Here is a 26,071-nt window from a genome sequence, read left to right as displayed (position 1 = left end):
TATCTGTACACAGTGAAATAAAGAAAATAAGAACAAATCAGTGTATTCTTCTTTGAAACAAAATCTTCAGCTTTGTAGGATTTCAAAGATGGCATTTCCTGAAAAAAAAAAAAAAACAGTTCAAAAAGATCTCAATATGTTTTAAAAGACCTCAACAATACAAGTATCCTGTTTTGAAGGGGCTCATGCACCCCAAAGTTTATAGCAGCACTATCAACAATAGCCAAAGTATGGAAAGAGCCCAAATGTCCATCAATGGTTGAGTACATAAAGAAGATGCGGTATATGTATATACAATGGAGTATTACTCAGCAGTCAAAAATAATGAAATCTTGCCATCTGCAACTACATGGATGGAACTAGAGGGTATTATGCTAAGCGAAATTACTTAGTCAGAGAAAGACAAATAGCGTATGACTTCACTCATATGAGGATTTAAAGAAACAAAACAGATGAACATAAGGAGAGGGAAGCAAAAATAATATAAAGACAAGAGGGGGACAAAAACATAAGAAACTCTTAAATATAGAGAACAGAGGGTTACTGAAGGGGTAGTGGGAGGGGGATAGGCTAAATGGGTGAGGGGCATTAAGAAATCTACTCCTAAAATCATTGTTGCACTGTGTGTTAACTAACTTGGATATAAATGTTTAAAAAATAAATTAAATTAAAAAAATTTTCCCACAAAAAGAAAAAGAAAAACAAACAGGGAGGCAAGCCTTAAGACGCTCTTAAATACAGAGAGCAAACTAAGGGTTGCTGGAGGGGAGGTGGGTGGGGATTGAGCTAAATGGGTGATGGGCATTAAGGAGGGCACTTTTTGACATGAGCACCAGCCGTTATATATAAGTAATGATTCACTGGATTCTACTAATGAAACCAATACTACACTATATGTTAACTAACTTGAATTTAAATTTTAAAAATTAATTAATTAATTAATTAAATAAAAATACCTCAACATGTTGAAGATGAAGGAGTCAGAAGAAAATATTTGGGGTTAACTTATGACCATCTTCTCTCTACCCATCTAATGGGGTGTCAAAAAGGTGATTTCATCAGCTGGAAAATTCTGCACAAAACTCACTTCTCAGTGACTCAAAGATGACAAAATTATTACACATCGTTGTTTCCTTTACCATTATGGATATGTAGCTAGCTTTGGCACAATTAGGGATCTTAAGAGATCTTGACATTTAAGAGAACTTTTTGGTGAAGTTTATTTTTAAAAAGGCATTCTAGAATACAAAGATTACCAATGAAGAGAGATAGAAAAGGAAAGAGAAAATGCTGAGTCACCTTGGCAATCAGAACTAGAGATGATCATCTAGTGGGTGGTTTTCAAACATTTGGATTTGGATTTGAATTTCTTTTCCCCCTCAGCAGAGTGACTCGGGTTATATCATGAAATATTTGGGTCGTTTAAGGAGAAAGGAGCAGAGAGGAATGTAGACGATCAGGTGAGGAGCATGAAGCAGGGACAGAGGGGAATCAGAGTCATGACAAAAGGAATCTTTGAATTATTCTTACTAAAGCTGCTGATTATTTTTCCCAGTTTGTAACAAATGCAACCAAAAAAAAAAAAAAAAAAAAAAACAACCCAACCAACCAAACAAAAAGCAGCAACGATACTAACAAAGGGTATGCAGCATCAAACCAGAGGGGCCTCAGCCCATTCCTAACCATGAAATACCTGTAAAACAGCAACTAAACAGAAGAACTAATTATAGGAAGATTTGTCTGAATAAAGAAAAATATAAAGAATTTTAAATTCAGTTCTATTTCTTTCCATTAGTGACAGTAACATCAATGAGATCTGTGAGTGCTTCCCAGATTGTTTGCCAAATAAAGATGGAGAATTTACTTTTGTTACAAAAAAGAGCGATTTTAAATTAACCTATTATAGTGGAAATATGAGTATTTCTACAACACTTATTTTAACACTTTAAACATTAATCTGTTTAAACTTTCTATAGGAGTCATTTCTTTAGTCACTTGTTATTTTGTACAGAGAAATTTAAACACCTCAAAATACCACCAACTCTAAATTTGATATCTAAATTCATAGGAATCAATACCAGAGACCTTTTTTCATAAATGTGATTCCAAAAGACTTTACTGATATCATGGGATTAAGGTGATTCTTATACCCCACCACTACAAGGAGATATATTGCAATTCAAACCTATATAAACAAAAGCTTATTTTTTCATTTCATTCAGTAAGCAAATATTTACTGAGTGCCTACTGTGTGACAGGGCCTTCTTGGGGTTTATTTTTTACTTAGAAAAGAAACAATAACAAATCAAGGATTAAATATATAGTATGTATATCAAATGACAGTAAATTCTATAGAGGAAGGTAAAGGGTCTAAGTTTCTAGTTTTTAATAGGATGATCATGGGAAGTAAGACCTCATTCACAAAGTGATACTTAAGCAGAGCCTAAAAGAGATGAAGGAGCAAGACATGAAAAACATCTAGTGAAATCACATTCCTGCAAATGCAAAGGCCCTGAGACAGACTGGGCTGGGTTTGTTTAAGGAAGCCAGTGTGGCTGGGGAAGAGTGCAGTGGACATAGACAAGCACTACCCAAAGCATCAGCAAACAGTCTCAAGCTGTGCCTCAGCTGTAGAGAGCCACCTTCCACAGGTCACACCCTTCTCAGAGCAGCATTCAGCCAATAGCTGATGAGGCAGGAAAAGAGGTGCAGCCTTTGGGGCCTAACAAGAGGCAACTGTGGCCTGCCCAAAGCTCCTTGTAGGCAGCCTGCAGTCTTGCCAGGCTGCTTCACTTTAACTTCTCTCTCTTTGGCCCATCCTGCTTCATCCTGTTTCTTTCCATGGATGTTAAGTCCTAACCAGTATCCAGCCCCACCAATCCTGTCTCCAGTATCTGCTTCTGGAAAACTCAGCTTGCCACAAAATGAGCCAGGGAGAGGGTAGTTGGATATAAGGTCAGAAAGTTATCTGGGACCTCGACTTTGACTTTTACTGAGAGGAGGGCTCTGGAAGTTTTGAAGCAGGGAGATTGCTGGCTTTGTCATGAATAGAATGGAGAAGGAAAAGGGTGAAAGCAGAATGAGAGAGCACAATCCTGGTGACAGACGAAGGCTTGTACCAGGCACTAGTGATGGGGAGAGGACTTGTGAGAAGTGGTAGGACTTGAAGAAAGAGCCTTCAGAACTTACTGCTGAATTGGATGTGGATGAAAGGAAAGAGAAAAATCATAGATGACTCCTCTGGTTTGGACTGAGTGACTGGAGGAAAAGAGTTGTGTGTTTGCAGAGAAGCTCAGAAGTTCAGTTTCAGACTTGCGACATCGGACACTTTAGATATCCAAGTGGAGATGCCAAGGAGACAGTGGGATTTGAGAGTCTAGACTTCTCCAAGAGGTCCAAAATAGAGGTATAAATTTAGGATCATCAGCATACGAACAGGAAAGCCATGAGTTGGAGGGAGAGTGAATGTAAATGAGGAGAAGATATATCCCAGGACCAAGCCCTGGACATTCATTAGATTTCCATCCAACACTGACAAATCAGCCAAATGCCTAAAGCACAAGAGCAAACATGTGAGCTAGGGAAGGTAAAGAGGAAACACCACCAAGGCAAAAGGGAGCTCAGGTCCTCATCCTGTTTACTAAACAAGAAAGCTCAGGTTCATAGGTGATACAACTGTAGCTCTTGCTGGGAAGCAAAGAGCAGCATATGAAACAACACAGCTCTGACTGTGGAGCCAAGGAATTTCCCTTACAGCAGCCTGTCCAGAATGGGTCCCCTAATCTTCATTAACACAACCTTTATCAATGAAGGTTGATATCTTATCTCAGTCTGTTAAGCATCCAACTTCAGCTCAGGTCATGATCCCACAGTTCATGGGTTTGAACCCCACATGGGGCTCTGTGCTGAGAGTTGGGAGCCTGGAGCCTGCTTTGGATTTTTTGTCTTCCTCTCTCTCTCTGTCTCTGTCTCTGTCTGTCTGTCTCTCTCTCTCTGTCTCTCAAAAATAAATAATAAAGCATTTGAAAAATAAAAAAATAAAATCTATTCTCATTGAAAGAGAAAAGTGTGAATCATACATGCACATATACTTTTTTAATGTTTATTTATTTTGAGAGACAGAGCATGAACACATGCAGGTTTTTAATAGAAATCTTTCTCTTTCTATACCTACATTGAAAGGACAGATAAAAGCCACATATAAAGGCATATGCAAAAAAGAGTGAGCTTCTTTAGTTCAGTGCTTCTCAAACTGACTGTGCAACTGAATTACATAGAATCTTGTTAAACTGCAGATTGATTCAATAGGATCTGGAGTAAAGGCTACATTTCTGCATTTTTAATAAGCTCCCAGGTGTGCTGCTGCTGCCTCTGGTCCACCAACTACAGCTCCAGGAGTGATGCTTCAGTTAACATTATCTGATAAGAGGGTAAATAGACCAGGTGCTAGAGGGAAAACCCCTGCAGACACCTGCTCATCAGGAGATCTTACATATTGGTGCACATTCACAGAGAGCAAAGATTTTGATTATAAGCAGACAGATTCTGTGTGAATAATACCTGTACAAACCTGAGAAAACCAGAGTGAAAAATCATAAAATTTTCAGAAGAAAAGATCAAGCAAGGATTGAAAACCATAAGTCATTGTGGTAAAATGGTACCAAATTATGCAGAAGTCTTGTATATTTCCTTAAATTTTACAATCTAACTTAATCTATATGTTCTAATGTGTATACAAATATTTTTATAGCTTACTTCAGTGTTTGGGGTTACTTTTAGAAGAATAAGTGGGTGAGGATCCTTTACCTATTTTGTTTGCTTCACTTATCTCAACAGTTCTCAATCCTGACTGCACATCATACTCTGGAGAGCTTTAAAATTGCTGATTCCCAGGCAGGTCCCACCCCCTAGAAAATATGGTTTCATTACTCTGAGGATGGGCTGTGGGCATCCATGAATTTTAAAGCTCCACAGGTGATTCTAATGTGCAGCCCAAGTGAGAACCACTGAATTTAACCAAACCCAAGAGAACTTGTGGGCTTCTGAAGACTATAACCCAGGAAACACCATGCACACAGTGGCAGAGTATCAGCAGGAAACAACTTCTGGAGACTAACCCTGCACACCTGAACTTACAAAGTTATAGCAAACCTCATAAAGAATTAAGCAAATCCTTTGATCTCAAAAACTTCTGAAAATCTAGTCACTTCTCCTTCCTCTTTCCATTTTTCCAAATCAAAGGCTTCAGACAGATTATCTTTAAGCAGGTTTTAAAAGACTCCCACTGAAATTGAAATGTTGGTAGTTTCCAGCAGATATCAGAATGAAACCGATATGAAGAACTGTTCCTGAAGTGTGAGAATTACTTATTGATCTTCTGATGCTTTAAATTATATAGGAGGAGGAAAAGAAGGAAGGAAGGAAGGAAGGAAGGAAGGAAGGAAGGAAGGAAGGAAGGAAGGAAGGAAGGATGGAAGGAAGGAAGGAAGGAAGGAAGGAAGAGGTCAGCTCCTTTGAGAGAACATTTCATTTTTTTCCTGTTGAGCTGATTTTAAGCAGAAATCATTCAAAAGAGTAATTTTTACTCTTGAATGCTGAGAACAAACTGAGGACTGATGGGTGTGGGGGGGAGGGGTTGAGGGGTGATGGGCATGGAGGAGGGCACTTGTTGGGATAAGCACTGGGTGTTATATGCAAACCAACTTGACAATAAACTACTTTTAAAAAAAAAATCCAAAAGAGTAATTTTTATGAACACCAGTTTTCTAAGTCTGAGTCTGAAAGTGAAAGGGCAAATTAAAAAATAAACTTCAGACCCCACAGTCCACATGGAACAGCGCCATAAAGATAGAACACTGGGAGTGCCCTGTAGAGGTGAGTTAGCTCAGTTTGTTGAGAGACAGTGGGAAGATCAAGGTGAATTAATAACATTTCAATCTAAGTCAGTTCACTTCCCTCTATTCTCCAACCATTGACAGCACCCTTAAATCCAACCAGCCATTTTAGAAAAGGTATTCTCTTGAACAATAAAGAAATGTAGTGAGGACCAGAAAATGGCTCATGGCAGATCTATCCCACTAACTGGAAAAATCAATCACTTATACTTATGCCCTTACATATGAGCAATGGCACAGTTCCACAACAGTACCTCTGGTTCTTCTAAGGACACGAATTTGCCTTTATACAATGGAAAATCCAGTAAGAATTTTGCATGTAGGCTGCTTCTTGTTTCTCTGTGATTTTGCTTGGGTTTCCACAGGTAAGCAAAGTGTGGTATGAAGAGGGCATCCGAGAACTGTCCTCAGAGTTCACTCTTGATTTCCCACACAAGGAGCCACTGTGATCCAGGGACTCCTCCTCTCCCAGTGGGAGGACCTGCACTGAGAATTCAGTTTCCACAAAAGTGCCCCAGCCCTGAGATTACCTGATCCTCGGCAACTAGCTTTCTTTTTCTTTTTTTTTTTTTTTTTTTTTTTACAAATAGTTTATTGTCAAATTAGTTTCCACATAACACCCAGTGCTCATCCCCATAAGTGTCCTCCTCTATGCCCATCCCCCCTCCCCCCCACATCCATCAGCCCTCAGTTTTTGTCAGCATTCAAGAGTCTTTCATGGTTTGCCTCTCTCCCTTTCCCCCACCATTTCCCCCCTTCTTCTCCCCTTTGTTCCTCCGTTAAGTTCCTCCTAATTCTCCTATACGTGCAAACATATGATATTTGTCCTTCTCTGCCTGACTTATTTCGCTCAGCATAACACCCTCAAGGTCCATCCATGTTGCTACACATGGCCAGATTTCATTGTTTCTCATTGCCATGTAGTATTCCATGGTATAGATAAACCACACCTTCTTGATCCATTCGTCTGTTGATGGACACTTAGGCTCTTTCCATGTTTTAGCTATTGTGGAGAGTGCTGCTATGAACATTGGGGTACATGTGCTCCTATGCATCAGCATTTCTGTATCCCTTGGGTAAATTTCTAGCAGTGCTATTGCTGGGTCATAGGGGAGTTCTATTGTTAGTTTCCTCAGGAACCTCCACACTGTTTTCCAGAGGGGCTGTACCAGGGCAACTAGCTTTCTAGAATACCTCCTGAAAGAGAAGCTGACACCTATTTCCAGACTAACCAGTGTCCAAGTAGACTGTTTTTCCTTCCAGTGACAAAGTGACTGTCCCAGTTAAGCTATGGAGAGGGGACACAACAGGGGGCCATGTTCCTTTCCTGGAACACAAACTCAGCATGAGCCCAGCAAGCTTCTCTGTGAATGAAAGAAGTATCAGGGGACCCTGTCTCCTCTTGCCAGCCCTGTAGTTTATCTCTGGCAGCCTTTCTAATACATCCATAGGCAGTTGGAAGATCTACAATAGCCTCACCCATGTGTTAGCAGGCTTTTGACTGGGGTGCACCTCATTTCTCTTCCACACAACCTCTCACTCTCCACGAAGCAGTGTATTATTTTGCTAGGGCTATCATAACAAAATATCACAGACTGGGGGCTTAAGCAATAGACATCTATTTCCTCCCAATTCTGGAGACTAAACCTCTGAGCTCAAGGTGTCAGCAGGTTTGGTGTCTTCTGAGCACCTCCCTCCTTGGCTTACAGATGGCCATGTTCTCCCATGTCTTCATGTGGTCTCCCGTCTGTGTGTATCTGTGTCCTAACCTGTTCTTCTTATAAGGACACTAGGCATACTGGATTCAAGCCACTCTAGTGGCCTCATTTAACCTTAATTACTACTTTAAATACTCTGTCTCCAAAAATAGTCACATTCTGAGGTATTGGAGGTTAGGATTTCAACATACATATGGGTGAGGGGTGGGGAGACACAATTCATCCCATCACAGCTTACATGTGCTCATTCACATAGTGGTCACACGGTTCCAAACACAGCAAGGGAAAAAGTCCCAGGATACAAGCACTTTGTAAGCCTTTGCTTGTGTTGCATTGCTTAAGTTCCACTGGCCAAAGGCAGCCTCAAGGCCAGAGTCAGTATAGAGTCAGTGTGGTGCTGTCAAAGGACTGGGATAGAGGGAGGAGAATAATGTGTAGGCATTTTTGTAGTCTACCACATGTTGTCATCGAAATAGAGAAGAATTGGGCTACTCTAGCCCCCGGAGAACTTTAACCTGGTAGGAGTATAGTTCAGATACCTCTTTGTAGAAAAAGAACTTCTAGTATAATAAAAATTCACTCTAATAGGTTGTGACATATTACAGTGTCAGCATGAAAAGTCATACAATTTCCTTATAAAATAAGAAAAGCAATCCCCACCCTTCCCTTCCTCACAAACACCTAATGAGATCAACTGTGAAAGCTCCTTGGAAGAAATATACTCAATCATCTCTCAGTCTCCTTCAGTGATGTATTACATTGACCAAATCTGAAGTATCTTAATCCAAATAATGTAGCTATTTTTAATCAATATCAAGTCATTTAATAGAGATATGTTGCATTGGGTGTTGACCTGTCTCCAAACTTTTCCCAAATACTGCCTTTTAACAAGACACTTCAGAATGCAGGAAGTCTTTCAAATGACATTTTGACTGTCACTGCTAAGTTTCTGTCAAGCTAAGCTCTGTGTCCAGTGGTCAGTAAATAGCACAAAATTTGCAAGATCCATTTTGCCAACTCAGTTTGAGGGGTGGTAGAATCTTCAGAGGTTCCAAGAAATGAGCATAGAAAATGAGTTTTTGTAATAAATGCTTCAGAGGAAAAAACAAGGTCAAACATCTATCTTTAACCAATCTATTCTTTTAAGACACAGCTCAGGTCCTTCCTGACCCATGATACTTTCTCCACCAATCCGTGCCCTCCAAGATCTCTCCTTTTGAACTTCAAAAATATTTTATTGAATGGGCTGGGTTTAAGGGGAAGCAAGCAAAAACCAATTTTATTTTTCTCTCACCTTTCCGTAAGTTTGATTAGCACTGACATTCCTCATTACCTTCTTTGATAAATTTGGGGCAGATTCTCGCTGCTTTGGCCATTTTTAGATATGAAAATGTCCAGTGGAAACTAATCATAGCAGAACGTCAATCCAGCCCAATCTTATAATCATGCAACTTTAACATAGGGGCAATAGAATATCCAAACTGCTAGTGAATTAAACTTTCTCCTGCCCCCCCATCTGGCACCTGCCTTGGCTGAGGAAGCATGTAGAGAAGGAGCAGCAGTCACCTTCGCCACCCTGCCCTTCTTCTCTACTCCACATCCTCTCCTACTTATTAGCTGCTGCCATAGCTGAGATCTGGAAATGGTGTCCTTATGCCATTGCAGAGTCTGAAGGACACGCTTCCTCTCCCGATGTGCTTTTGCTGGTTTCTGGGGATTCTCCACTTCTGACTCCAGTTTTGTTGCCTCATACAGTGCTTCTCCTCTGGCTGATTGCTTCTGACTCCCACTTCATTTTCAAGGATTTATCTCTCAGTTAGAGTGGTATCAGCTCTCCAGATAATCTCCCCTGGCAGGGACCCAAGCCAACTCCCTTCTGTGAAGCCCGTCTTGCAGGAAATGTGCTCCTTTGCTCCACTGTCAGCAGGACTACAGCCAGCTCTTTCTTGATTCTGCTGTCCCAGGGCTGTGGGCCAGCCACAAAGTCAGCCCCTGGTCTTGATTCACTTGAAACAAGAAGCAGGTATCAGTCTCTAAGTCTCCAAAACTCCAAGGAACGTGGCCAGCCTTTCTGAGTAGTTTTCTTGAAACTTCTCTTCATTTGGCTTACAATCATTAAAATCATTTGGCTTGAAAAGTACTGATGAGCACGGACAGAAGAAATGCACAGAACCCTCTAGACTCCCTCCAAAGAAACCCCTTCTTTCAGCTCTTCAGTCTCTCCCTCCTATATATGCTAGAAGTGAACGATGGGCTAATAAGACAGATCAACTGCACAGTCTCTGTACACACTCTGCCTACATGGCCGGGTCTAGCACATTGCCCTGTGAGTGTGGATACTTGGTACCAGGTGATTTGTCCTCTGAAATCTTTACGGGAACTCTGAGACAAGTGACATCTAATGACTTGTTACTCTTCTATATGCATTGCCCTTAACAAGATTGCCTCATTTTATTGAGTACCACTATAATATTAGCCATATTTAAACTCTGGGAAGATAAAAGTTTGAAGAAAATGAAATAAATGAAGAAGAGAACATACTTTGTATTCTTGAGGTCCTCACAAACTAGTGGAGAATGTAGTAGAAACTTTTTGGAATCAGAGATCTGCCCCATGGCCAAATGCCCCATTTCTTTGGAAGCTCACCCCCACAACCCCCAGATGGGCCCCAACAGCTATGTTTGTATGGTAATGCCATTCATTAGGCATTGCTTACTGGACCTATAGCTGACATCTTCCTCAGATGAGCTAATTAGATTACTTTCTTGAAAGTTAAGGATTGAACTAAAAATTATATCAGGCTCTGTAGCTGGAAAGATAGGCATTTTCTACCTCTCAGAACAGAGAAGAGAAAATCAATCTACAGAGTAAAAGAGAGAATGGAGTAAGCATACAAAGATACACAGAAATGAGGGGAAGAAAGAGAGAGAGGCTGTGAACCTGGTTTCAATGACCTCCCTATTGACTGGTTGCATCTTTGCCCTTTGGCTTATGATACTCCCTGTACCCATATAGGAATCCTCTCTCTCTCTCTCTCTCTCTCTCTCTTTATTAATCTAACTAAAGTTAGTTTTCAGTTTCTACAGTCTGAAGCATCCTAAGTAACTGAAACATAATACATATACAAAAAGGCGTTGAGAACAAGACAACAGCATATAGGTAAAAGTGGATGATTAGGAAAGATATTATAGAATCAGTATTTGCGGTGATCTTCAGAAGATGAGTGGGACTGCTATAAGGAAAATGGGAAATAATCTATGTAGAGAAAACAGGATGAGCAAAGGAAAGTAGGTAGAGATTTTAAACATTTAGCTGAGGTGCCTAATAGGTCAAGAGGAGTCCCTGGAAAGAAAATTAGACGAAGGTCAGATTTTAGAGAATCTTGAAAGGCATGTGAGAGAAATTAGGAAAGTTTTAAAGATTTTTTTTACATGGGGTAACACGATAGTATCTGTGTTACCAAAGCTAATTATTATAATAGTGGTTAGGAAAAAATTAGAAGATAAGGGGACTAGATATAGGGAAAGCAGATGAAAAAGGCTAAGGGGGGACCAGTTTAGGACAGTGGATATTGGAAGATGAAAGGAAAAGGCCAGTTTTAGTTCTGGAATAAGGGTAGGGAGTGTGACGGCCCCATGGCAGAAACAATTCCAGATCTAAATGGTGCCAGACATGACCATGTCCTAGCCCATTTAATAAGTAGCTACTGTCCTGGTACACTGCTGTTGGGCAAATTAAATACATGCTATAGCAGACACACTCTCTATCCAAACTAGCAGCAGCTTCCCCTTTCCTTGGGGAGCACCACTCCAATTTTCTTAGAGAAACTGGGTCAGGAAGCTCTTCTAAATGTGCATGTCTCTCTATCACTGCCGAACTTCAGATGTGATATAGGCATCAATGTCTCTCAATGTCTTTGTCATGGAAAGCGACACACAAAGCACTTTCTGACTCTGTAGCTCTCAACACTAGGCTTATAAAGCCCCCATTCTGGACTCATCTTTGTGATTCTCACCCCCAATCAGACATCATTGGTGGGAAGAAGGATCTGTACGTATCAAATGGCTATCATAAAATTAGTCTTTTTTTATGTTTATTTATTTTGAGAGAGAGAGAACTGAGTGGGGAAAGAACAGAGAGTGAGAGAGAGAGAACACAATAGGGAAGAAGGAGAGAGAGAGAGAGAGAGAGAGAGAGAGAGAATCCCAAGCAGCTCGATGTAGGCTTCAGCCTATGAACAGTGAGATCATGACCTGAGCCAAAATCAAGAGTCAGACTTGCAAATGACTGAGCTACCCAAATGTCCCCATAAAACTAGTCTTTAAGTGACCCCTTATCCTCTACTTTGTACTTGACAGGATCTATGGTGTTAGGCTACCTGGGATTGAATGTTGGCTCTCCCACATACCAACTGGGTGACCCTGGGCAAGTAATTAACCTCACCATGATTCATTATCTTCACCTACAAAATAGGGATGATAGTAGGGCCTATCTGAAAGGGATATTATGAAGATTAAATACCTTAAAACTCATATAATGCTGAGGACAGTATTTGGCACATTGAGAAGGCCCAAATAGCTTGCTTATAATATAAGAAGTACTTGAGCACATCAGCGAGTTACTGTCCAAAAAGAGTAGCTCAGCTTCTCATTGCAGAAGAGCTGAGATTGTTGTGTCTGGCACATTTCCTCAACATGTCCAATAAACATGACTGCCCATAAGGTAATATCGTCAATCTACTTACGGTTATACGTGTACAGCAAACTCATTCTGGTGGGCCTATTCCAATGATGCAGCTAAATTTGAAATCAGAAGTTTTGTCAGGATTATACTAAGATCTTATGCTGAATGAGGACTTTGACTGGTAACACCTGTCCTAATTTTTTTTATAATAAATCATACGTACCTTTGAGACTAAACCAGGTTCTTTTGCCAATATTTGTGACATATGCATCTTTTCTTTTTCTTTTAAGTAAAAATTGACTGTCTTGGGTTTGAATAACACGTGTTCATGTGCCAAAACTGCTTCCCCCTTTCCCCCCATCACTCAATACCAATCCTATCTGCAAGTTCCCATGCAGCCTCAGACCTTTCCCAGCCCACAGGAAGATAGCCACCCTTAGCCTTTTAAAGATAATAGGAAATAAGATCCATTTGCCACTTAGGGTGATTTTGCCAAAGTGATAGACCTATAACATTGTCACTCTCTCAATAGATTGGTGACTCTGCCTCCCCAATCACTTTAACCCACATGGAAAAATTCCCAAAATACTGAGAATTAGTGCTATAGCCATTTGCTAGATAATCTGACTCTCAATGGACAGGGTATGGAGACTGCCTCTTTAATGAACAAGTTTAACCATTTGATTTCCTTACAGTGTATAGGTTCCTTCCTTAGTATGTCATTAGAAAGGCAAGGACTTGGACCTTGCATAGCACAGTGTGAAGAGTTCAGAATAGAAGCCCTGGATCCAAGTCCCAGGCCTACCCCTTATTTGCCATGAGATATAAGGACAATAATACTTGTGCTGCTGACCTCCAGAGGGTTCCAATAATGAGACAGGGTGATCATTAATGTTTGTGCACATGCTTTGAATACCCTCAAATGCTCTTCTACCACAATATAGATTTCCCAACACCCACAGAAATGTCTAGGGTAAGATATACCCCAGGGATATGCCACAAGGCCTGTTATGAGACGAATCCATTAAAGTTGTATCATTCACGTTTAAAGACAGTGCTCACTCATGGCTAAATGCCCCCATTAAAAGGGCCTTGAGGATAAGCTCCAGCTTGAGTTTAGTCTCAAGGAGCAGTTAGCATCTATCGAAATTTTATAGGATTTCCTTTATATGACAAGGAAAATTATGTAACTTTATTTCACTTTTTGGAGCTAAGATCAATGAAAAACTGTAAAATTAGCACATCTTAGGTGCCTGGGAACATCTATTCTGGCTGTTCCTTTCAGAGCGTGAGCTCTACTGTTATTTTTAATTTGACTCCTCTACATTATATTAAATTGTATCTGAGAGCTTTTATCACAAGAAGAAGGAATGAAAAGGAGGTATCAGTGATGAATGACTGAAAAATACCTCCAGAAGAAAACAAATACATGTCCTATAGGTCAGATAGACATTTACCTGGCAGTACGTTCCAGGGCTCTCTTTCAGTACTCAGTTTCTCTGATTTCACCCGCATCCAAGGTATTACGGCAACTCTAAGATTATCCAGGACAAAGGAAACAAAAGCCAAGAAGCCCAGCTGAGTCCAGAGCCCACACAGAGGTCTCTCTCCACATGCCACAGGCTACCCCCTACAGTCTAGTGAGGAAGACCCAAGGCCAGGTCACTGTCTGCTCCCTGGGACTGAGGATAATTGGAGCAAGAGATCCCAGGGCCTACAGCAGCATGCTCTTTTTCCAGGGGACTACTCTAAAGATTTTTTATTCTAATAAAGTTAACAAACATGTAATGTTTACCCACTATGTGCCAGGAACACATGATAAGTAACACAAGCACAAATATAAGGCACAATTCCCAAGCCCAGGGAATTTGTGATGTGGCGGGAGAAGAGGCACATGTTGATGGAGCCATAACAGAGGACATGGTGGGATAAGAGATACATGAGAAGCATAAATCAGGGCTGAAGGAGTGAGATGATAGGCAGAATGGTGGGCTCAGAAATCCATCCACTGCCTGGGCACAAATGCCTTCTCTGTTGCTCACAAAATGTGTGACTCCGGGCAAGACACTTAACCTCTCTGTGCCTCACGTCCTTCATACAGTTGGGATAATAGTACCTACATCACTGAGTTGTTAGGATGCCTGAATGAGTGAATATGGGTAAAGCATTTGGAAGAGTACCAGGCATATAGTGTATGGCGGGTTGGGATGAAAGATTGGCACTTTCATTCATCCCAAAGAGATAGAAAACAAAGCTAGTGACCAGTCCAATCTCCTTGTCAACCAGACACATTGGTTAATCATCTAATGACACTTGCTGGGAAGGAGACCCCTGGGGAAACATTGCTCTTACTCCCCAGACTGGCCCCCTTTGTTGTGCCACCTAAGAGATGATGCCACAACCCCCAGGACAACAGTTGTGCATTAAATACTAAGCTTCGTCAAAGTGTTTTTAATGCTCTTGAAATTAATTCGAAGGACTTTTAAAAATTAAATTGAATTGTTCAGTCTCTCTTTTGTCAATTCTCTGCAATAGCAAGGTTCTCCCCATTTACTTTCAGGCTTCAACTTTCATTTAAAACTTTTAATAATCTGATGGTTAGTTTCCCTTAGTAACCTTAATTTTCCCTTAAATATAAGGGAAAAAGTCCTCCTAGTATCCCCAAATAGCACCTAAGGAAGAGAAAATCTAGAAGGAGAAAGTGCATGCAAAATATGAACGTGTCTCTTTCCAACTTTGTCAATGACCTGACCCTTCATTACCCACAGAGAAGAGAGGCCAGAACCTTATGGGCATTGGATGGAGAGCATCTTGGGAGCATCCCGACCTGCCCGTAGACACAGCTAAGCTCATAAATGTCTGAGCATAGCTGTTATAAGTAATAAACTCTCAGGATCAGAGATAGATACACACACACATACATACATACACAGATGATAGGTGATAGAAAATTGAGTAAATAATGCCTGTTTCTGAAGAGTCAAGAAATGTTTCATCTCCCCAAATATTTTCCCCAATCCAAGATTTACTGTGTCTGAAATCCCACCATTAACATGCCTTTCAGTTAAGCCACACCCTTTGTGGGCATAATTTAATAAATTTAAATATTCTTAAGATTGACAGTACACTGTGTCTCTGACACCTGGCCTGAACCCAGCCATCAGAGGGCCTTCCTCCTGGATGGAGGAACAAGGATGCTGGCAGATGAGGAGTGTACGGAGAGCCATAGCATGACTCACAACAGAGAAGGTGGAAGGCAGTGCCCAGGACAATTTCCCACGCTCACCGTTTGACCAAGAGCTGATCCTAGACCCCTACCTCGTCCAAAGATCATCCTCTGATTTCACAGAAAGGTCAGGAAAAGATTTATCACTCAGTCCTTGCTTCTAGGCTTGTAAGTGGAATTTCAGAGAAGTGACGCTGTGGGGAGACATTCTTCGATTGGTAGGTGAGTCATAGCTTGGTTTCCACACTTTTTAATTGCCAGAGGAAATAAATGGTAAATGGTTGAATTACAGTTGGTGGTGACATTGTTCTGAACTGCTCAGGCTGTAAGGAAAGAAGCCAGTGGGAAGGAAAATAGCCAAAGAACAGCTTTGTCATGGGCATTTCCAATGCAACACAGCCAGCCAAATCAATCAAGAGGGGGAAAAAAACTGGCTAAAGTCCACCGTCTCGCCAATCCTGGAAGAGAAAACCATAGCAACATATGTTCCCTTAAAAATGGAAAACTGCAGTTCATTTCCAAAGTAATCATTCCTAGCGCCTGCCCTAACTTTTTATGCCTCTCTGAACTTCCTGGGTATATTTACAGACCAAAACTTTCTCCCTGTATGTGTGTTCATGCTGTGTTTTATTTGCATTGCAGAATATCACTGTAGCCCTCCCAGTCCCTATAAATTAAGTTTATTTTGAGATGAGAGGAATGGAGCAGAAGTAGTCCCTGCTGTGACTTAATGTTGTAAGAGTTTATTTCTTTGTTTTTCTTGGGAAACTACATTGATGGGGCAGGCAAGGGAAGAAACCAAAGATAAAAAGCCTCCCCCAACTCCATGTCTGTTTTGACTCTCATTTTTAAAAAGCAAATGTATCCAAATAATCTCCTTCCAGATGTACTCAGATCAAATGGGGACACTGGGTAATTGAGAAACAAGATTTCCATCTGCTCTATCAATTGAAAGGCAAAAAGTGGAAAGGAAAAAAAAATTGAACCGCTCCTCTGTTGCCTGTGAGCATTGTAATGGATGGGTAATTCAAGTGCTGGAGGACCTGGAAAGAGCTGAGATGCCTGAGTGACTAACAAGTGTAGCTCGTGGACAGCCATGCCTGTGGGGTGGCTATCCTCCAAGGCTTTCTCCAGGGCCAGGGTACTGCCTCCGGTGCCCCTCTCCCTTGGCTGATGTGTCCTCAGTGCCCCACCCACACTGGCCAGAAGCATGCATGCATGTATTCATCTGTTCAGCCAATATTTGAGCTCCCCACCATCTCGACCTTCACTTAGTCATTTGGATTTCACCATGACCATATGAAGTAGGTGCAGGTAGGCAGCTCTTTGTTGTCCTGAAATGTTAAGTCCCATACTTTATGAATCATTTCACCATACCTCTGCTTTGTCCTTCAAACTAGATTAGAAACTTTTCAAAAGCAGGAAGACCAGCCACAAGGGTTTGTCTTTCATGGCTCAAGTTCTCCAGAATGGCTTCTAGCAAAGAGCACTGCATATAACAACAAAAGCAAAATGAACCCTATTTTTTTATTTAAAAAAGAAACTGGATTTACTTCATTTTTAAATATAGGGATGTGCCCAATAAAGCAAACCTCAATCACTGGGAAGAAAACATTTTCTCCAGTCCTAGCCCTCGCTGTTTCTAGAGTCAGAAACACCACCTTTGGAGCAGACCATTGCTCTGAGAGAGGCATTTGAGACATCTTTCTGACTTATTTAGGTTAAAGCAAGTGCTTTAAGTGCTTATTCATTCTGGAAGAATTGTCAAACCACACGCCTTTGCCTTGGCGAAAAGCTCTGCAGTTGGAGCTAGAAGTGAGTCCAAGTCCTTCCCTGGTGGATATGTGCACCTGTTCATTTACCCCAGGGCCTGGGAACCTTCTGATCGGAAGGGAAGTGGCACCCACTACCCTTCCTTGAAGGACAATGTGGCTCCCTAGAAGAAACGTACCACTAACATGAGCGTCACTCAGCTCAGACCCTGCCCCTTAGTGAAGAGGGCCATACAGGGGACTCCCTCTGGACCTGCCTCTCCACTAAGGAAGGTGCTTGTGGAAAGTGGCCATATACCATGTGCTGTGGATTGAATTGTGTCCCCTGCCCAAAAGCCCTAACCTTAACATGACTGTATCTGGAGATACGGTCTAGAAGTAGTTAAGATTAAAGGGAATCATAAAGGTAGGGCCTTAATCCAATAGGACTCTGACCTTATAACAAGAGGAAGATCTCTGTCCCTCTATTTCTCTTGGTCTCTCTATGTCTCTCTCTGTCTCTTTCTTTCCACCATGAGAGAAAAGAAAGAAAGTGGCCCTCTGAAAACCGATAAGAGAGCCCTCACCATGAACCAACCCTGCCTGACCTTGATCTGGGACTTCTATCCTCAAGAACTGTGAGAAAATAAGTATCTGTTGCTTAAGCCACACAATGTACGGTATTGTCTGACAGTTCACACTTACTAATACAGGTACTGTCTATCTTATTTAGTGGATTAGAAAACTGAATTCAGAAAGGTTAAGTAATTTGCTCAAGATCATATATCAGGGCGCCTGGGGGGCTCAATCAGTTAGGCATCCGACTTCGGCTCAGGTCATGATCTCGCAGTTTGTGAGTTCCAGCCCCACGTCAGGTTCTGTGCTGACAGCTAAGAGTCTGGAGCCTGTTTCAGATTCTGTGTCTCCCTCTGTCTCTGCCTCTCCCCCACTCATGCTCTGTCTCTCTCTCTCTGTCTCTCAAAAATAAATAAACGTTAAAAAAAATTTTTTAATAGATCATATGGCCAGTAAGTGACAGAGCTAAAATTCTGCTGTCTCCTTTTGCTGTACTGAGATTCTGATGGTAAGCCACATACACTTTGATCCACACTGTTACAGGAAGGGGAGTTTGGCTCATTAGTCAGATAATAATGAGAAATGTATATGCCATTATAATAGCCTTAGGTGGCCTGAAATAGTGAAAAAAACAGGCTTACCAAAAATTCTTGCTGAATAAATAAGTAAGTAAGTGAACGAATGAATGAGTGAATGAATTTCTCCAGGCTGGAGCTAGCAAGGCCTCATGGAAGAGGTAACAATTAGGAAGCTGGCGTTCTTTCCCCAATACCTGAGCCTTCCCTCGGTGAACATTCTCACCACTGTCTGATGTCAGGAGGGTTAGTCCAGCGGCTACCTGGACTTTGCAGACTTAATCCCTCCTCCCTGTCCCTATAGCGTCTTGTACGGCAGTGACAACTGACAGATGTGTGCTGGTTGCGGGCTGGCACCCTCTTCTGCTCTCCTTTTCCTGTGTTCACACTTTCCTGCAATCCATGCAGAGGCTTCATACACTGAATAGGACTTTTTTTCTTTTTCCTACATCTGTGCATGAGGCCACCACGTTGCCTGGAGACCCGGAGCAGTCATGTAGAGGGAATGAAGACTTGCATATGTTACTGCTAGAACCGCAGAAGAACTGAGACAAATGGGATGTGCCCTGTGCGCAACAACAGAATTGCACAGGAAAATAGAGAAAGGAGGAAACCACACTATGCCCACCACATTCTGCCCTCAGGGAGACTAGGAGAGGGGCAACAGGAGGGAGTGGAATGAAGCACGGCTTTGGAAGAAACCTGCAAGGGAGGCAGGACATTCTGAGCTAGAGGGCCAGGGCGTGAGAGTTGTTGCTCAGGAATCAGGTCCTGTATGGCCAGCTCCAATGAATGGCAGGGAAATTAACCCAGAGGGTGAAAGCCAAGCCACCACTGGTGGTCACTCGCCACCATTCAAGGCTCCACATTATTCAAACAGGAAGCCCCATTACTGTCCATCTAATGGCATGGGCTCAGAGCCTTCCACCCTTAGCCACCTAAAGTCTACCTGTGGATTCTCCACCAGAGGGGAAGAAAGCACACCTGCCTGGACCCCACCCCAGCTGCGTCCCACCCCTACTGTCTTCTGTGCACTCCCCTTCCATTCAGCATTGAGATAGTAGCTAACCCATAGAGCTTACAGTGTAAGCTCTATGTGTGTGTGTATACATATAAATGTGTGTATACATGTAAATATATAATTTATGCTTATTTACTCCTTACCACAAAACTCTACGGCAGATATGATTATAGTATCTCCAGTGTATCAATAAGGCTGTCTGTGGCACAAGGAGATTATTTAAAGCTACCTAAAGTCATACAGAACTGAAAATCAAACCTGGCAGTCTGGCTCCAGATCCCTGGTTTCCACTACTATTCAACAATATCTCTCATCACCCAAGATACATGTAGGATCCCCTGAAACAGAGGGTGTGAATGTAAGAGGTGGTGGTTTAGGAAATGGAAAGAGCAGACTGTCGCGGTCCTTCACTGAAGTCCCCACCCCCATTACACGTGATCCACCCTCTACCTTGTATTGGACTCTCAAGGTCTATGGTCTCTCTCTCACAGTGGAACTAAACTCCTCCAGGTGAGAGCCCTGCCTTATTTATCTTGATACATCCCTTTCAAGGACAACATCTTCATGCACAAAGAGCTCAGTAAACACTAAATACATTGACTTACTGGAAGTTATTAATAAAAGCTTTAGTTTTGAGTAAGTTATTGAGCACCATTCAGGGTCCTAGAGCACTTCTCAAAGAGGCACACACAGATACGGCACAGAGCTCTCCTGTTTGGACCAATAACCAGTCTTTCATTCTCTAGAGAACATGGAGGGAGAGACCAATTTACCTTTACTAATGCTTTACACTTTTCAGAGTGTTTAAAGATATGTCACCTCAGTGCATCTCACAGACTCTGAGTGATAGGTATTTAAAGGGAGGGACTTCACCCTTACTGTACAGGTAAAGAAACTGAGGCATTAAAGAGGTTAAAGCAGGTGTGCAAGATCACACAGCTGCTCAGTAGCAAAGCCAGGACTGTCATGCGCATACCCATTTCCCAGCTTCCAGTCTGGCATTCTTTCCTCTATACCTGGATGCATCCCTTGGACAGTGGATCTATTTCTCATTCTCAGAAGCTATAAGCTTTATCCCACAAGTACCTTTCCCAGGCTGCACACTTGCTGGAAAGGATTTGGGAGAGGCATTGCACACAGAGCCTTGCTAGCTAAGTTTTCTATGTGCCAGCAGGTTCACCATCACCTAGGAGCTTATTAGAAATGAAGAACCTTTGGCCCATCTAGTATATATCAAACCTAAGTCTGCATTTTTAAAGTGTATTTATTTATTTAGAGACAGAGATAGAAGGGGGAGGGGCAGAGAAAGAGAGAGAGAGAGAGAGAATCCCAAGCAGGCTCTGCACTGTCAGACAGAGCCCAACGCAGGGCTTGAACACATGAACCATGAGATCATGACCTGAGCCAAGATCAAGAGTAAGATGTTTAACAGACTGAGTCATCCAGGTGCCCCTAAATCTGTATTTTAATAAGATTCCTGGGTGATTTGTATACATGCAAGATTTTGAGAATCTTTTCTGTAGAAGACCTGCCCACAGGGCAGTCAGCAACAGATATGAAGAAGCCAAATGTTCTCAGGTAGATTCCATGAGAGCTTCATGGGTATTTTATGCATCTGACCACATTCAGATACCGACTTGGTAAGCAACACCTGGTTCTCATTCACAACAAGAAGGTGAAAAAAATGGGCATACCTTGGAAGTAGACCTGTTACAAACTTCAGGCAGCATACACCAGAATGCACAGGTAAGTGCCATGCACCAGTTAGTCTCTCCCACATGACAAAACTAGGGGAGGAGGGGCACCTGGGTGGCTCAGTCGGGTAAGCCTCTGAGTTCTGCTCAGGTCATGATCTCACAGTTCATGAGTTTGATCCCCTTGTGGGGCTCTGTGCTGACAGCTCAGAGCCTGAAGCCTGCTTTCAATTCTGTGTCTCCCTCTCTCTCTGCCCGTCCCCTGCCTCTCACTCTCTCTCTCTCTCTCTGTCTCTTAAAAATAAACAAACATTTAGAAAAAGAAAAGAAAACTAGGGGAGGGGACACCCACCTAGAGACATATATGCATGAATTTTCTGCCCATAAATAAGGTACTGACTGGCACCATTCTCTTCCCGTGTGTCTTCTGAGGCTGCCCTGGGGCACCGTGGTGCTCATTGCCCAGATTACCCAAACCAGAATAGTGACTCTGCATTACAGACGATGCTGCCTCAGCTGATTTCAGGGGTGTCTGTCCTCCGGTCAGTGGACAGGTGGTGGGCTGAGTTGAATTCAACCCCCTCCTCCCACCCTGATTCTCTCTGTCAGCTCTCATGCCAAAGGAAGTCTGAGTCAAACACTATTTTTGATTTTTTATAAATTGTCTCTGCGGGATGACGTTCAGCCTATAACATGCAGAATGTGTGAAAGGACCGGCTTTTAAAACTTGTCTGGAAAAATTAAGCATGCTGATAAGATTTTCTTCACCAAGAGAAAACTTGCTAAACCGTATGAGTCTTTCCACTAACCATAATGGTACCGTAGCAGGTTGAATAGTCTTCCCCCAAAATTCATGCCCATCAAAACCTTAGAAAGTGATCTTACTTGGAAATAGGGTCTTTACGGACATAATTAGTGAAGATGAGGTTATACTGGATGAGGCAGGGGTGAGCCCCAAATCCAATGACTCGTGTCCTTATAAAGAGAGGGATATTTGCAGATACACACACAAACATAGGTAAAAAGATCATGTGACTGTGGAGGCAAAAATTGGAGAGATACAGCTACAAGCCAAGGAACTACCAAGGACTGCCAATAACCACAGGAAGCTGGGACAAGGCAAAGAAGGTTCTTCCTCAGTATCTCCAGGAGGAGAAGCATGACCTGCCAACACTTTGATGTCGGACTTCAGAGCTTCCCAAACTGGAAGAAAATATCTTTCTGTTGGTTGAAGTCATTTACTTGGTGGCACTTCATTAAAGCAGCCTAGGAAACTACTACAGTATCTAATAACTAATGTTGCTAACATTATTTTGAGAGCTTGTCCCATGCCAGGCACTGCTCTGAGCTCTTCACATGTGTTTACCAGTTTAATGCTCCAAGCAACCTTCTGAGGGAAACATGGTTCTTCTCACTTCATATAAGAGATACCCAGTTCCCACATTTTTTACCCAGCTGATGGGTGCTCCAGCAGGTTCTAACTCAGATCTTCCTCGGAACCTCCAGCCAGGAGCTCTGAAAGATGGGAAGAGACACTGAAGAGAACGTGTGGGCAAGAATTAGTATGGCCACATTCCTGCTCTGGCCCTGCCCCACGCACAGTGAAAGTGAGGACCCATGGGAAGCAGCTGAAGGAGCAGGAAGCTTGGCCACCTGGTAGCATAAGTTAGGCTGTTTGATTTCTGGGAAATTGAGTTATTAGCGAGGACTCTCAATTAAGAAAAGCCCCAGTGTGCTAACCAAAGCTAAAAAGAACTCAGGGGCTGCAGTAGCAGATATTCTTTGGAGGACGAGCAGGGCCAAAGCTTCAAAGAGTCCAACTAGAAGACCCATTTCACTCCCAGACTTGAAAGCAAGTGGACTTGCAGTAGCAGCTGGGAGGAGATCCAGGGAAAGAGTGATCTTGCTGAGTTCAGATGTTTAATTCTTTGAACATATTTCCCTTAAGTCTGTTATGGCATTTAAGAGCTATTTCTAAAATTACAGTGCTAATGTGAAGTTTGGGTTGGTCGAAAGGGTGGGCTGGCTCTCGGGAATCTGTCAAATCTTTCAAAAGGGCCCCCACTGTTAAGCCACAAACAAGGAGGAGCTGGAATGGCACGTGGTGGCAGACAGTTCTCACTGTAAACAATGCCTGAGGCTTTATAAAAAATGTATGGACTGAATGTATCCAACATGCAAAGTCTATACCAAGGTTTCTCAGCCCTCTTGGTTGGTTTTTTGAGCTGGATCATTCTTTGCTGAGGTGGGGGGAGTATGTCTTGTGCATTATAGGATGGACAGCAGCATTCCTGGCTTTTTACCCACTGGATGTCCAAAAGCACCCCCATCCCAGTACAAAAATGTACCCAGAGGAACAAAGTCACCCCCATCCTGCCGAGAACCACTAATCTATACAGAGTAACAGAAATATGTCACCATTCACTTGGGAAAGTCTTTGTATTTACAAGGTTTGTTAAGTAGCTCAACGGAGAGATTGGATAGCACTCCTCTTTCACATCAGCTCTGCTCACATGCTCTTTTTTTAAAAATTTTTTTAATGTTTATTTATTTTTGAGAGAGATGGGGAGGGGAGGGAGAGAGAGAGAGACAGAGAGAGCAAGGGAGAGGCAGAGACAGAGAGGGAGACACAGAATCCAAAACAGGCTCCAGGCTCTGAGCTGTCAGAACAGAGCCCAGTGCAGGGCTCAAACTCCAGAATGGTGAGATCATGACCTGAGCCAAAGTCAGATGCTCAACCAACTGAGCCACCCAGGCACCCCTTTGCTCACATGCTCTTAGCCCAGATTTGGCCACCTACCCAGAAATCTTCTCTACCCTGTTTCTGTCATTCTTCCTTGGCTTCTCCAACACTATTCTTTCCTTTCTTCCATTCCTAATCTTTCCTGTTCTCCTTTCCTGGCTCATTTTCCTCTGCTTGTCCCAAAATATGGATGTTTCACAGCTTTTATCCTTAGCTCTCTGGTTTGCTTTCTTTGGTTAAGTGTCACTCACCCATAACCCCATTTCCCACCTACACATTGACAACTGACTTCTACATCCCTGTCTTTAGCCTGACCCTGCTCTAAGCCTTAACCAAAAAGGACTAAACTAGTATTCTAGTATTTCCAGCTAGATATCTATATGTATTCCACAGATACTTCAAAATCAAATTATCTATAACCATCCAAAATATTTATTGAAATTCCAAGCAACTTGGTCTCAGTACCACCATCCATCTGATGAAAATCCGGTCAAGATTCTGAGAGGTCTCCCTTCTATAAAACCCCATGACGAACTAGTCACCAGGCACAGATATAGATTCTGCTGTGGCTGCTTCCTCCAGTCTGCATCCTTCTCTCCATTCCTGTTGCTACCGCCCTGGTCCAGCCATCTTTCAGGACTGTAAACTGGGCCTCTCCATCTCCATCTGCCCCCACTGTTGTTAAAGCACCATTCCAAAACATTTAGAATCCACCTCCCCTCTTCCTCCTATGCTTCTACTACAAGGAAAGGTTCCATGATCCACCCAGGTACTCAACCCAGGAACCTGAGCCTCACCATTCACTCCTCCTCCTACTTCCCATTCAGCCCGTCAACAGGATCATCTTCATTCTACCTAGAATTCATCCATTCCTCTCTTTCTACTCCTGCTACCTTAGTCTCAGCAATTGTAACCTCTTGCCTGGACTATTCAGTAAGTTTCCCTCCCTCCAAGATTTGCCCCATCTAATTAGTATTACAACAGTCACTAGAATGATCTTTAAGAATAAAAGTCTGCCATGTAACCCAGCAATCCCACCTCTGGGTATTTATCTAAAAGAATTGGAAACAAGATCTCAGAGATAACTGCAAGGTCATTTCATTGCAATGTTATTCACAATAGCCTAGAAGTGGAAGCAATCCAAATGGCCATCCATGGATGTTCGAATAAAGAAAATGTCCTATATATATACAGTGGAATGTTATTCCACATTAAAAAAGGAGACCCTTCACAAGCTACAAGATGGATGAACTTTGAGGACATTATGCTAAGCGAAATAATCCAGTCACTTACACGAGGTGTCTAAAGTAGCCAAATACGTGGAAACAGAAAGTAGAATAGAGATTACTGGGAGCTGGAGCAGGGGTTGGGGGGGAAGAAATGGGGAGTTGTTATTCAATGGGTATAGAATTTCAGTTTTGCAAGATGTACCTGGCTGGTTCAGTCAGTTAAATATCTGACTTCAGTTTAGATCATGATCTCACAGTTCCTGGGTTTGATCCCCACATCAGGCTCTGTGCTGACACCTCAGAGCCTGAAGCCTACTTCAGTTTCTGTGTCTGCCTCTCTCTCTCTGTCCCTCCTCTGCTTGCACTCTCTCTATATCTCTCTCTCTCTCTTTCAAAAATGAATAAACATTAAAAAAATTTAATGGTAAAGATGCTAAATTTTATTTTATGTGATTGTACCATGATTAACAATTGTTTTAAATAAAAATCTGTTCTTATAATTGCCTATTGTAAACCCTTCCCTGGATCACTTTCTCTTCTGGCCTTTGCAAAATCTGCCGTCTGTTCCACTCAGAACATTCTTCAAAACACATCTTTTCCCCTACTCTGCTCCTGGCAAATGCTTCCTGGTCCTACTGGACAACTTCTCTGACCTCCCTCCTTTGTGATGACATAGCCCCTAAACTTACCCCGCTGGGGCATTCACAGTAAGGAGCTGATGCCCATTTTCTGTGTCTTCTCACCCTAAAAGACTGTGAAGTCCTCACACAAAGGCACTTCAGCATCCGCCACCTCTGAGTCTCTGAAGACGCGCATACTGCCCAGCTCATTTAGCAAGGCACTCGTCAGAACCCAGGGCTGTGCCTAAGAAGGTTTCTGTTGAATTCTATTTTTTCCATTTTATCCTACCTGAAATGAATGTTTCTCCTGTTTCCCCAATCTGACTTTTCTGCCTTCTTTT

This window comes from Hyaena hyaena, unplaced genomic scaffold, assembly GCF_003009895.1.
Source record: "Hyaena hyaena isolate Hyena2069 unplaced genomic scaffold, ASM300989v1 scaffold_41, whole genome shotgun sequence".
Classification (NCBI taxonomy): Eukaryota; Metazoa; Chordata; class Mammalia; order Carnivora; family Hyaenidae; genus Hyaena; species Hyaena hyaena.
The sequence above is the reverse complement of the archived record's forward strand: the minus strand, read 5'-3'. Positions refer to the sequence as shown.